Below are 9,706 nucleotides of genomic sequence, written 5' to 3'. Positions count from 1 at the left end.
CGGGCTCTGCCCACCCGCCCGCCCCTCCCGGCCCCGCCTGGGGCGCCGGCGGCTGTTTCCCTGGAGAGGCCCCAAGCGCTGAGCCCCTAGAAGGAGGGGGGGCCTGGGGGGGGGCCCCACAGAGCGCAGGGGCCTCAGGGGGCAGGTGGGGAGCCAGGAAGCTGAGCTTGAGGGGAAGACAAGGGGGCCACGGCGCTGAGGGGCTGGGGGTGGGGGGGAGGTGAGGAGCCCTGGTAGGTCTCAGGAGGGGCCTGTGGACGGGGGGCGGTGAGGACAGGGTCAGCGCCAGGGCTGGCCGCGGCCCCCTCCTCCCTCCCTGCTGGCAGAGCCGGCACTGGGGCTTAGGCAAACGGCCTGAGCAATTGAGGGGAGCATGTTTTTGGAGGTTCGTCGATCCGAGTGGCAGTGGGGCTGAGTTGTGCTTACCAGAGGGGGACATCTGTTCGAAGGACTGGGGAATTCCAGCTTCTTCCCGAGGGTGGGGGGGGGGGGGGTTACAAAGAATGAATTCGTGTGAGAGGGAAGGATTGAGCCCCCCCGCCGCCCTCTCCCAGTTAAGTAGGGTGGTCCCAGCTCGGAGCATGAGGTCAGGGCCAGGACTGAGGACTCACAGTGCCCCACCCAGGGAAGGAGGCCCTCAGGGTGGACATACCCCCCTCCCACCCATACACCCACAGCAGGGGCCCGTACAGAATTAAATCATCCCAGAGCCTGGGGAGGTTAGATCCGGAAGCGGACTCAGGGGCCATTTAATGTCGTGCCTTCTGATGAGCAAGACAAGACCAGGTCTTGGGATCCCACTGTCAGGCAGGGTGGGTGGTCCTGAGGCGCCCCCCCTGCACAGCCCCCAGACCTCCCCCACCCCAGCGGCTCCCAGCAAGGGACCCCCACCTCCGTCCCAGGCATCTCCCAGCAGGCTGAGCTGGGTGTTAGCAGGGCTGGAGGAAGGTTTACCGAGGGCCCCACCTAAGTGTGCTTGTCCCAGCCTGGGCCTGCATGGGATGGAGACTCCCAACCCAGGTGCCCCTCCCCAGCCCACGACTGGCCCCAGCCCAGGCAGAGGGGAAACTTGAGTTTGATGCTGAAAACCCAGAGCTCCTAGGAAGGTGTTGGGGTGGTTCTGAGAAGAGCTCTGCCTTTGGGGGGGTAACTCTGGCCATAAGATCAGAGGAAAGGTGTGGAAAACAGTGGGGGTGGGCCAGGGTGCCGCTGGGGAGGGGTCTTCCAAGAAGGCTCCCAGGGGAGGCCCAGCCGGAGGAGGGAAGGGCCTGGAACTCACAGAGGGGAGTGCACGGCTCTCTCCAGGTGACGAAGAGCGAGGCTCCAGGTGACAAGGAGGAATGGATAAACCTGAGCCTGAGGCCTCGGAGAGCAGGTGGGAAAGGGAGCCAATGAGGAGGAGAGAAAGAAACAACAGCATTCCAGCTTTACCCACACTTTCAGGCCCTCGACTCCCTAGGGAGGGAGGACTCAGCCTCAGAGGGGGCTGTCACCTCCTCAGGGGGGCAGCCAGGAGCGCCGGGCTCTGGGCAGAGGCTGAGGCTGGTGCAGGCTGCGTGGAGGGCAGAGCTCGTTCCCAAGACCCTGGGGCAGCAGAGCCTCACAGCAGCTTTCCCTGCCTACCAAGGGTGGTAGGTGCTGGGGGCAGCTGCTGGGGCTCTGGGCGGTGCTGGTGACCCCAGCCAGCGCTTCCTGTGGCTCCATTAGAAGGTTTTCCTTGGGGACAGGGATCCCAGGATCCCTCCATCTCCACCACCCCTGCCCCAGGCCCTTCCTGTGCTCTGGCCCCCATTCTGCTGCCTCAGCAACAGCTATTTTTATTCCCTACAGTTTTCAGTCAACAGACTTTGTTGGGGGGATGGGGCAGCAGGAGGAGCAGGAGCGGCTTGGGGAGCCCAGGGGCAGAGGGGGCGATGGGGAGCCCATGTGCCCCTTGCAAGGCAGACTGCCACCCCCTCCCTGCAGGCCCCCAGGCTCCACCAGGAAGAACAGGCAAAACCCCAGTGGTCACCATACCCTACTCTGATTTGGGACCAATTTGTTCACTCCCCACCCCTCACCCCATAGCTGCAAGAAGGGTGTGGACCAGTTTAAACTGGGGTGGCAGCATAGCTGGTGGTCTCTTCTAAGAACCCCCCGAGGGGTACCCAGACCCAGTTTACTACATAAATAACCTCTGGCAAGTTACTCACCTTCTTTGTGCCTCAGTTTCCCCATCTGCCAAATGGGATGATAACAATAGGATGGTGGTGAGGACCATGAGCTCATGCCCGTGTGTGGTGCCCAGGACAGTGGCGGCATGTAGTCAGCCTTCCTTACATGTTAATCACTACTGCTATGCCTGTCACCAAGCTGTGACCCTGAAATGACATGTCCCGTCGTGAGAGGTAGGAGCTACCAGAAGACAGTGTGGCCTGGGCAGGAGCAGGGCCACCTTATTCCACACTGCAGACCCTTCACGGCACCTGGCTTAGGGAGAGAGAGCATGCGTCCTTCCAGAAAATGGACAGCAAAACCCCTTCTGCCAGGGCCCCTAGTTGCGTATGTCCCCAGAGGCCTGCGAAGCAGAGTTCCTGAAGCTCACATTTAAGGAAGATCTCCTGGTGTCTGTCTTTGATGAGGCCTGCAAGGTCTTAAGTGGCCTAATTCTGGAGAAGGGTCTTTTACAGGGACAGTCAATGAGAAAACATCCCTAGACAGTTTCTGAGTTTGAGCAGGACCAGAGCATGTGAAGGGGCCTGCTCTCATCGGAGCTGACAGAGCGCAGAGGTATCGGTTCGGTTCGGCAGGCAGGGAGAGGGCTGTTGGTCCTCGTGCTGGTGGCCAGGACCCACCTCCCTGGATCCGGCAGGGCCTGGGGCCCAAAGTGGGGAGACAGCAAATGCCACCCTACCCAACTGATTGTTGCAGTGTGTGTGTTGGGAGGGTGTTGGAGGGGACAGGAGGCCAGCTTGGCTGGGGAGTTCACCAGGCTCAGGCAGGAAGTTTTGACCTGCCCGCCCTCTTCTTGGCCTCTTAGGAGACCCCAGGCCTAGAAAAGGTCTGTCAGCCCTGGTCTGGGAGGTCTGGGCATGTGGAAGTGTTGCAGAGACAGAGAACAGAGGCAGGACCTCTGTGGGGGTGAGTGGGTTGGGAGTGGGCTGGGCGAGGGGCTGCAGCGCCGTGCACAGAGGGTGGGTCTGCCCATGGGCAGGTGAGGTGGGCTCAGATGTGTGTGCAGAAGGGGGCACACTGGGGAGGCAGTGCGTGCTTTAGGGGTGCATCCGTGGAGTTCAAGTCACCCGGCTCAGGGACTCCTTAGAAATATCCAAACCAACACAGGGCGGGAAGCCCGATGCCTGGGTGGAAGTAATCAGCCTCTCCGCCCTTTGGAGCAGCTGGGAAATGACTCAGAGACAGTGAGTGAGCTGTGTGTGTGTGTGTTTTGTAGTGTGCACAATGGGCCAGGGTGGGATTTGAGGCAGGGTGGGGGTCAGTTACTGCAAATAAAACCACACCTCATAGAAGGCTCTTTACCAAACTATGATCCACTGTCCCCAGCACCCACAGCTCCCAGCATAAAGCCCCAGGAGGCCTGAACCCAGGCCGATGCCCACTCCAGCCCACACATTTCAGGTGCTTGGTCCAAGAGCTCTGGTCTACCATTGTAGAGGACAAATGGGCAAGGGCCAGCCCAGCCCAGGGGCAACTTCTGCTAGTTCCCCATAGTGCTAGAGGGAGCCTGGGGATTCTGATGTCAGAGAGACTGTGCTTGAATGCTGGCTCTGCCATTTGTTAGATGGGATGACAAATATGAAGCACTTGGAACAGTGCCTGTCACACAGTAGGCCCCAAATAAATGCATCTATGGTTGCTTTTTCTCAAGAAACATTTCTTAAGCCTCCACCTTATGGGCCTGCAAGCATGAGCAAAACAGGGGTGGATGCATGGAGGTTTGGGGACCAATCCCCTCCCACTCTAAATTCGACTCTTTCTCAAGCTGACTGAGGCCTGGAATTCTACATCTTGACATAAATTCCTTTGATTTAAGGCACAGTCATGGGAAGGGAAATCCAAGCTCAGGCATTTGCTCCTGGAGAGAAAAGCTTCGAGAAAAGACAAAAGATCAAGAAAGGGAGCTGGGGAGGAGGCAGGCAGGTACACAAAACCCAAACTCAGCCTATTTGATGGATTTGGCTTTCATCAGGCCCTGAGCTAACAGAAGTACTCTGGGAGGTGGAGGCAGATGATGGAAGGCCTTAGGGGATTGGCAGGAATGGGGGTGTGCGTGGGGGGAGGAGCTGTCCAGGAAGCCAGCCTTGGCCTACAGTAAGAACAAATAAATATCTCCTTAGGGAGACAAATTATCAGCTAGTTGGATCAGATGCCTACAAAAGAGAGGCTTGTTCTGACCCAGTGAGCCCTGGGTGGAAGATGCCATCAGCTTTAGCCTATCCCTTGCCCAGAAGTCCCCCACGCAACCCCAGTTGGTTTCTGGAACTCCCTGGGTCCCTCGTGTTGGGGGATTTCCACTCTAGGCTCCCAACTCCAGGCCGCCCTCCAAGGCCACTTATTGCAGATTTCCTCTGCAGAGAGTGTTAGGCCAGGAGGGGACTTCCTCCAGGCCCCTGGCTTGCCAGGGCCGAGGCTGCACTCCCTTCTCTCTAGGCCCAAAATGTTGGCAGAGACACAGCCCAGCCATCCCCTCCCCAACCCCAGCCTGACCCAGCAGAGCAAAAGCTGTGACCTGAGACTTACAAACAGGGGGGTATGGGACTGATTTTTCACTCCCAGAGCTGGACCACAGGAGGAATGCAGGAATTTGGGATTTGGGCCACCCAGATGCCAAGTGCTGTCTTAGGCAAGTTTTTAAAAAAAAGGTTTGGTTGGTTATAGTCTCCCAGAAAGTTCTGAGTGTGAGCTCCAAGACCTGGCGACACCTCTGGGTTAGGGGACTGAAGGAGGCATCTCCATGGGTTGCTGGCAACTTGGGTCATTGCTCCCAAATCCAGAGAGAAACAAGACACCAGACCCTGGAGGGTGACAAGGGGTTTTCTACTGGAGAAAGGCAATCTTGGTTGGCAAGAGGGACCCAAGCAAGGCCAGTAAGCAACCCACCATCTCTGTGTCCAGGGGGTGGACCTAGATTGAGCAGAGAGGGCTGTGAGGAGCAAGTCCCGTCCAATCTCAACCTTCCGGGTGGATTTTCCACGTCCTGGGCTGGCTGGGGCACGGCGGGAGCCACTTGGAGAATCTCAGGCCCAAGCAATATACTCCTGGGTGGGTTTCCAGATGTTCAGAGGACTCTCCCTAAAAGTATAGTTGTCTAAGACAGAAGACTCTGGAAGCATATGAGAGTCTGTCCTAAGTCCTGGCCAATATGTGGGGACACCGAAAATCACAGGCAGCGAAGGAGCGCCTCAGACTCTGAGAAAATCAAGACCCAACAAGCCTGCATGAAAGACTGGAAGTGAAGAGGTACAATGGACACTGGGAAAGTAAACAGAGGTAGATGTAAAATCCTACACCCGGATTTGAAAAAGAAAAACCTATTATTGGGTTTATAGGAGGGAGGAGATCTGATCTGAGGAGACTCGGGGTTGGTTAACTGCAAACTCCATTTGGCAACTGGGCTGCTAAAGAGCGAATGCCATTTTGGGATGAATGAACACAGAGGACATCCGGGCCAAGAAAAGACGGTGGTGAGACTATATCTGGAGTTGGGAGTTCTGCTCTGGCTGCCCCACAGAGAGACAATCCTGTGCTGGACCTGCTCCAAAGAAGAGCTGCCCCACCCTCCAGCACCCTCCTCCTTGGCTCCCTGTCTGCGGACAGCTGGCTCCCGGATTCTGTACTCTTCCTCCTTGCACCCCGTCCCTGTCCCCTCACCACCTCCAGGTCCCCAAGAAGGCCTGATGTGACCACCATTTCCGCCCACACTTCTGTGATGGATGGAGGTGCCCATCAGGCTTCTCACTTGCAGAACGGGCTCTGGTCCTGGTGTCCGGAGAGCTGGGCTTGAGCCCTGGCTCAGCTTCTCATTTATCACTCGCTAAAATTATCTTACTTGCTTCCCTATTTACTGCCCGCCTCCTTGCTCTGGAATGCAAGCTCCATGAGGACAGGGATGTTCCCACTGCCGCGTCCTGGCACCCAGAACAGAGCCCAGCATGCCGTAGAGTCTCAGAAAATGTTTGTTGAATGAATACCTGTGTGATCTACACTGAATTGCTATTCCTCTCTGGGCCTTCATTTCCCCATCTGAGAGTGGGACTCGTTTTCTCAGGTTCTTGCGACTCCAGCATTCCTAAATTCCATCAGAAGAGGATGCCTGGAGGCCCCCAGCCTCTCAGCTGCTGTATCCCAGGGAACAGGCTAGGACAGAGGCAGAGTCCAATCTCTGGCTGATGGAAGGAGGGTTCAAAGTATTGGGTTGGTCTCTTTTATTCCAAGTTGAGGCTGGAGGACCCACTTGTCATCCAACCCATCCTGTAGAGTCAGTGATTCTGCCCCTGCCAGGAAGGCAGCATCACTAAATCCCAAATCTCCCTTCATTCTTCTACTGGTGTCCCACTGAAATCTATTCTAGACACATGCAGTGAGTGGGCAGAAGGAATGTGCATGGGGGCTGTCATGGCCCCACCCAAGCCACTGTCCCTGTAAGGGTCTCCAAAGGCTTTAGAGTGAAGTCCAGACTCCCTGCCCCAGCTGCCCAACCCCCCTTCCCCCAAATCCCTAAACAGATTCTGTGCTTCCAAAGACTAATGTTAAATGCTGTTCCCTATTTCCTGCCTCTGTCTTTGCTCTGGCTGATCTTTCTCCCCAGAATGCTCTTTCCATCCATTCCCCTGTATTCATGACTTACTCATCCTTTGAGATCCAACATCTCAGCCACATCTTCCCTCCCCCACCCAGAAGCAACCACTCATCCACCTAAACTCCCACAGCACAAGGAAATCTCTCTTTAGGGCAGGCATTGCTTTCTCCTCCTCTCCTCCCACCCCACCCCCGAGACCGTCAGCTCCCTGGAGGCAGGATATCCACTGTGTGTCTCTGTGTCCTAGCCTTGGGTGCCCATGAATAGATGGAAGGATGGAACCAAACATAACAGTCTTATTCCTTGAAAGGTCTGAATTTGAGGCCTCGCCCACTCATTCACTCATTCACTCATTTGCTCATTCATTCATTCAACAAGCACGTACTGAATGCCTACTTTGTGCCTGGTGCTGGGACTGGTCATGAGGAACCAGATGATCACTGTGCCTACTCTCCCGGAGGCGTCTTGGTCCAGTGAGGGAGACACATAGATACATTAAGCAAATAAACACATAATTACAAATTGTGATAAATTACATGAAGCAAAATACAGGGGAGTTTTAGCCCAGGTAAAGGGGAACATTGGAGCTTAGACCTGGGGGATGAGAAGGAACAGTCATGTGAAGAGGGAGGGGTGAGAACTCCAAGTAGAACGAGGAGCTGGAAAAAGGTCAAAAGGCAGGGTAAAGGCCCGGTGGTCACCAAGCTGGAAGGCAGCCAGTGGGACGGGAGCTGAGTGAGCAAAGGGGGGACGATCAGGAGACCACGTAGAGAAGGAGACAGGGTGGGACACTGGGGCCTTGGAGCCCACTGTAAGAAGCTTATATTTTACTCTAAGTGCAACGGAGGCATTTAGAGAATTGTGTGCAGGAGAAACAATGCGGTTCGCTTCTTGTTTTTGAAAGATCACTGGCTTCTTCAAGGGACTGGTTTGGAGAGGGCAGGGGCAATGCACGTAGCAGGAAACAGGCCATTATTGGGATCACTGAGGTTATTGAGATGGGGATCAGGAGAGATGGAAAAAAAAACAGGTATATTTTGGAGATGGTATTATAGAATTTTGGCTGGACGTGGAGTGTGGGCGAAAAAGGGAATTCAAGGGGACATCCCACTCTTTTTTTTTTTCATTGAGGTGAAATTCATGTAATACACAATTAGCTATTTTAAAGTGTACAGTTCTGTGATATTTAGTGTACTCACAATGTTGTGCTGCCACCGGCACTTTCTAGTTTCAAAACTTTTTCATCACCCCATAAAATCACACCATACCCATTAAGTAATCACTCCCTCCATACCCTTAACCTCTAATCTGTCTCTCTGGATTTACTTATTCTGAATATGTCACATAAAAGAGATCATAAAGATATGTGACTTTTTGTGTCTGGCTTCTGTAACTTATTATGTTTTCAAGCTTCATCCTAGCTATCGTGTGTGTTAGTACTTCGTTCCTTTTTATGGCCGTATAACATTCTTTTGTATGTAACCCCTTCCTCCACTCCAATTTTTTACTTGAGCAACTCTGTGATTGGGGGTGCCATTTCCTGGGTGGGGAAAGACTGTGATTGGGACAGTGGAAGGATAGAAATGTTTCACCCCAGATACTTTGAATTGGGATATCTGTTAGCTGTCCACATGGGGCAGCGTAGTAAGCAGTCAGACATACTGGTCTGGAGTTCAAAGGGCAGGTTTCTCATGTCCCTGGATACGTTATGTATCCTAGAATAATGCCACCTATACCCAATTGGGCCCTAAGAAACTTTAGAGATTGGGTAGAGAAAAAGGGACAAGCAAAGGACATTGAGAAGGAGCAACCAGAGAGGTGGGAGGGAAACCAAAGGTTTGAGATCACGGAGGCTGAGAGAATACAGCATTTCCAAAAAGGGGCTGAGGCCAAGGGGTTGAATGGTTCTGAGAGAGGTTGAGGGAGGTAAAGATGGAGAAATGTTCATTATCTTGGCAGGAGAGAGGGTGTTAGTGACTCGACAAAACCATTTCAGTTCACTTCCGGAGAAGATGGCGGCTTAGTAAGATACACGGGTCTTAGTTCCTCCTCCAGAACAGCTATTAGGGGAGTAGAAACGATACAGAACAGCTCCCGGAGCCACGACAGAGACCAAGAAGACAGCGTACCCCATTCTGGAACGGCTGACTGGCTGGAAGAACCTGCTCCGGTGAGATCGCCGAGGGGCACGGGCTTCCCTGGGCCGGGACGGCAGGCGGCCGGAGTCCCTCCCTTCCTCCTTCCCAGGCCAGCTGGGAGAATTGGGCAGGCGGTCCCCTCAAGCCGCGGTGGCTGGCGCCTCCCCCCTCCATGTGCGGCCCCCTGGGCCAGCTGGGAGAATTGGATCGGAGATCCTCAAGCCGCGGAGAACGGTGACCGGGGTTCCTTCCAAACACGTGGCTTCCTGGTCCGGCTGGGAACGGTGGATAGGCACTCCCCTAAGCCATGGAGGCAGGCGCCCCCCCCCACCATGCTTGGTGCCCCGGGCTGGCTGGGAAATTTGGACAGGCGCTCCCCCAAGCCGCTTCGGCTGGCGACCCCCCCCTACAGCGAGAGTTTTCAAAAGTTAAAGGAGCCACAGCATCTTTTATTGGTGGGACCCGCAGATAGATGAGCGCCACGAGCGCCACCTACTGGGCAGGATAAGAAAAACAGAGCCCAGAGATTTCACAGAAAAATCTTTCAACCTGCTGGGTCCAACACCCAGGGGAATCTGATTAAATGCCCAGATGCCAGCAGAAGATAACGGATCACACTCAGAAAATTGAAAATATAGCCCAGTCAAAGGAACAAACCAATAGTTCAAATGAGATACAGGAGCTGAGACAACTAATGCTGAATATACGAACAGAAATGGAAAACCTCTTCAAAAACCGAATCGATAAATTCAGGGAGGACATGAAGAAGACA

At 54.6% G+C, this 9,706-nt stretch overlaps 1 long non-coding RNA gene across 1 annotated transcript in view; it reads right to left on the bottom strand.

Moving 5' to 3' along the window:
* Positions 1-278: 278 nt before the first annotated feature.
* Positions 279-9,706, bottom strand: part of LOC143687010 (uncharacterized) — a 30,734-nt gene continuing 21,306 nt past the window's right edge. The window contains exons 3-5 of the long non-coding RNA XR_013177354.1: positions 2,193-2,360; positions 1,280-1,356; positions 279-468 (exon numbers count right to left, since the gene is read on the bottom strand). This is a non-coding gene — a long non-coding RNA (uncharacterized LOC143687010). The remainder of the gene's footprint in view (positions 469-1,279; positions 1,357-2,192; positions 2,361-9,706) is intronic.

The sequence above is a fragment of the Tamandua tetradactyla genome, chromosome 6 (genome assembly GCF_023851605.1).
Source record: "Tamandua tetradactyla isolate mTamTet1 chromosome 6, mTamTet1.pri, whole genome shotgun sequence".
Classification (NCBI taxonomy): Eukaryota; Metazoa; Chordata; class Mammalia; order Pilosa; family Myrmecophagidae; genus Tamandua; species Tamandua tetradactyla.
The sequence above is the reverse complement of the archived record's forward strand: the minus strand, read 5'-3'. Positions and strand labels throughout refer to the sequence as shown.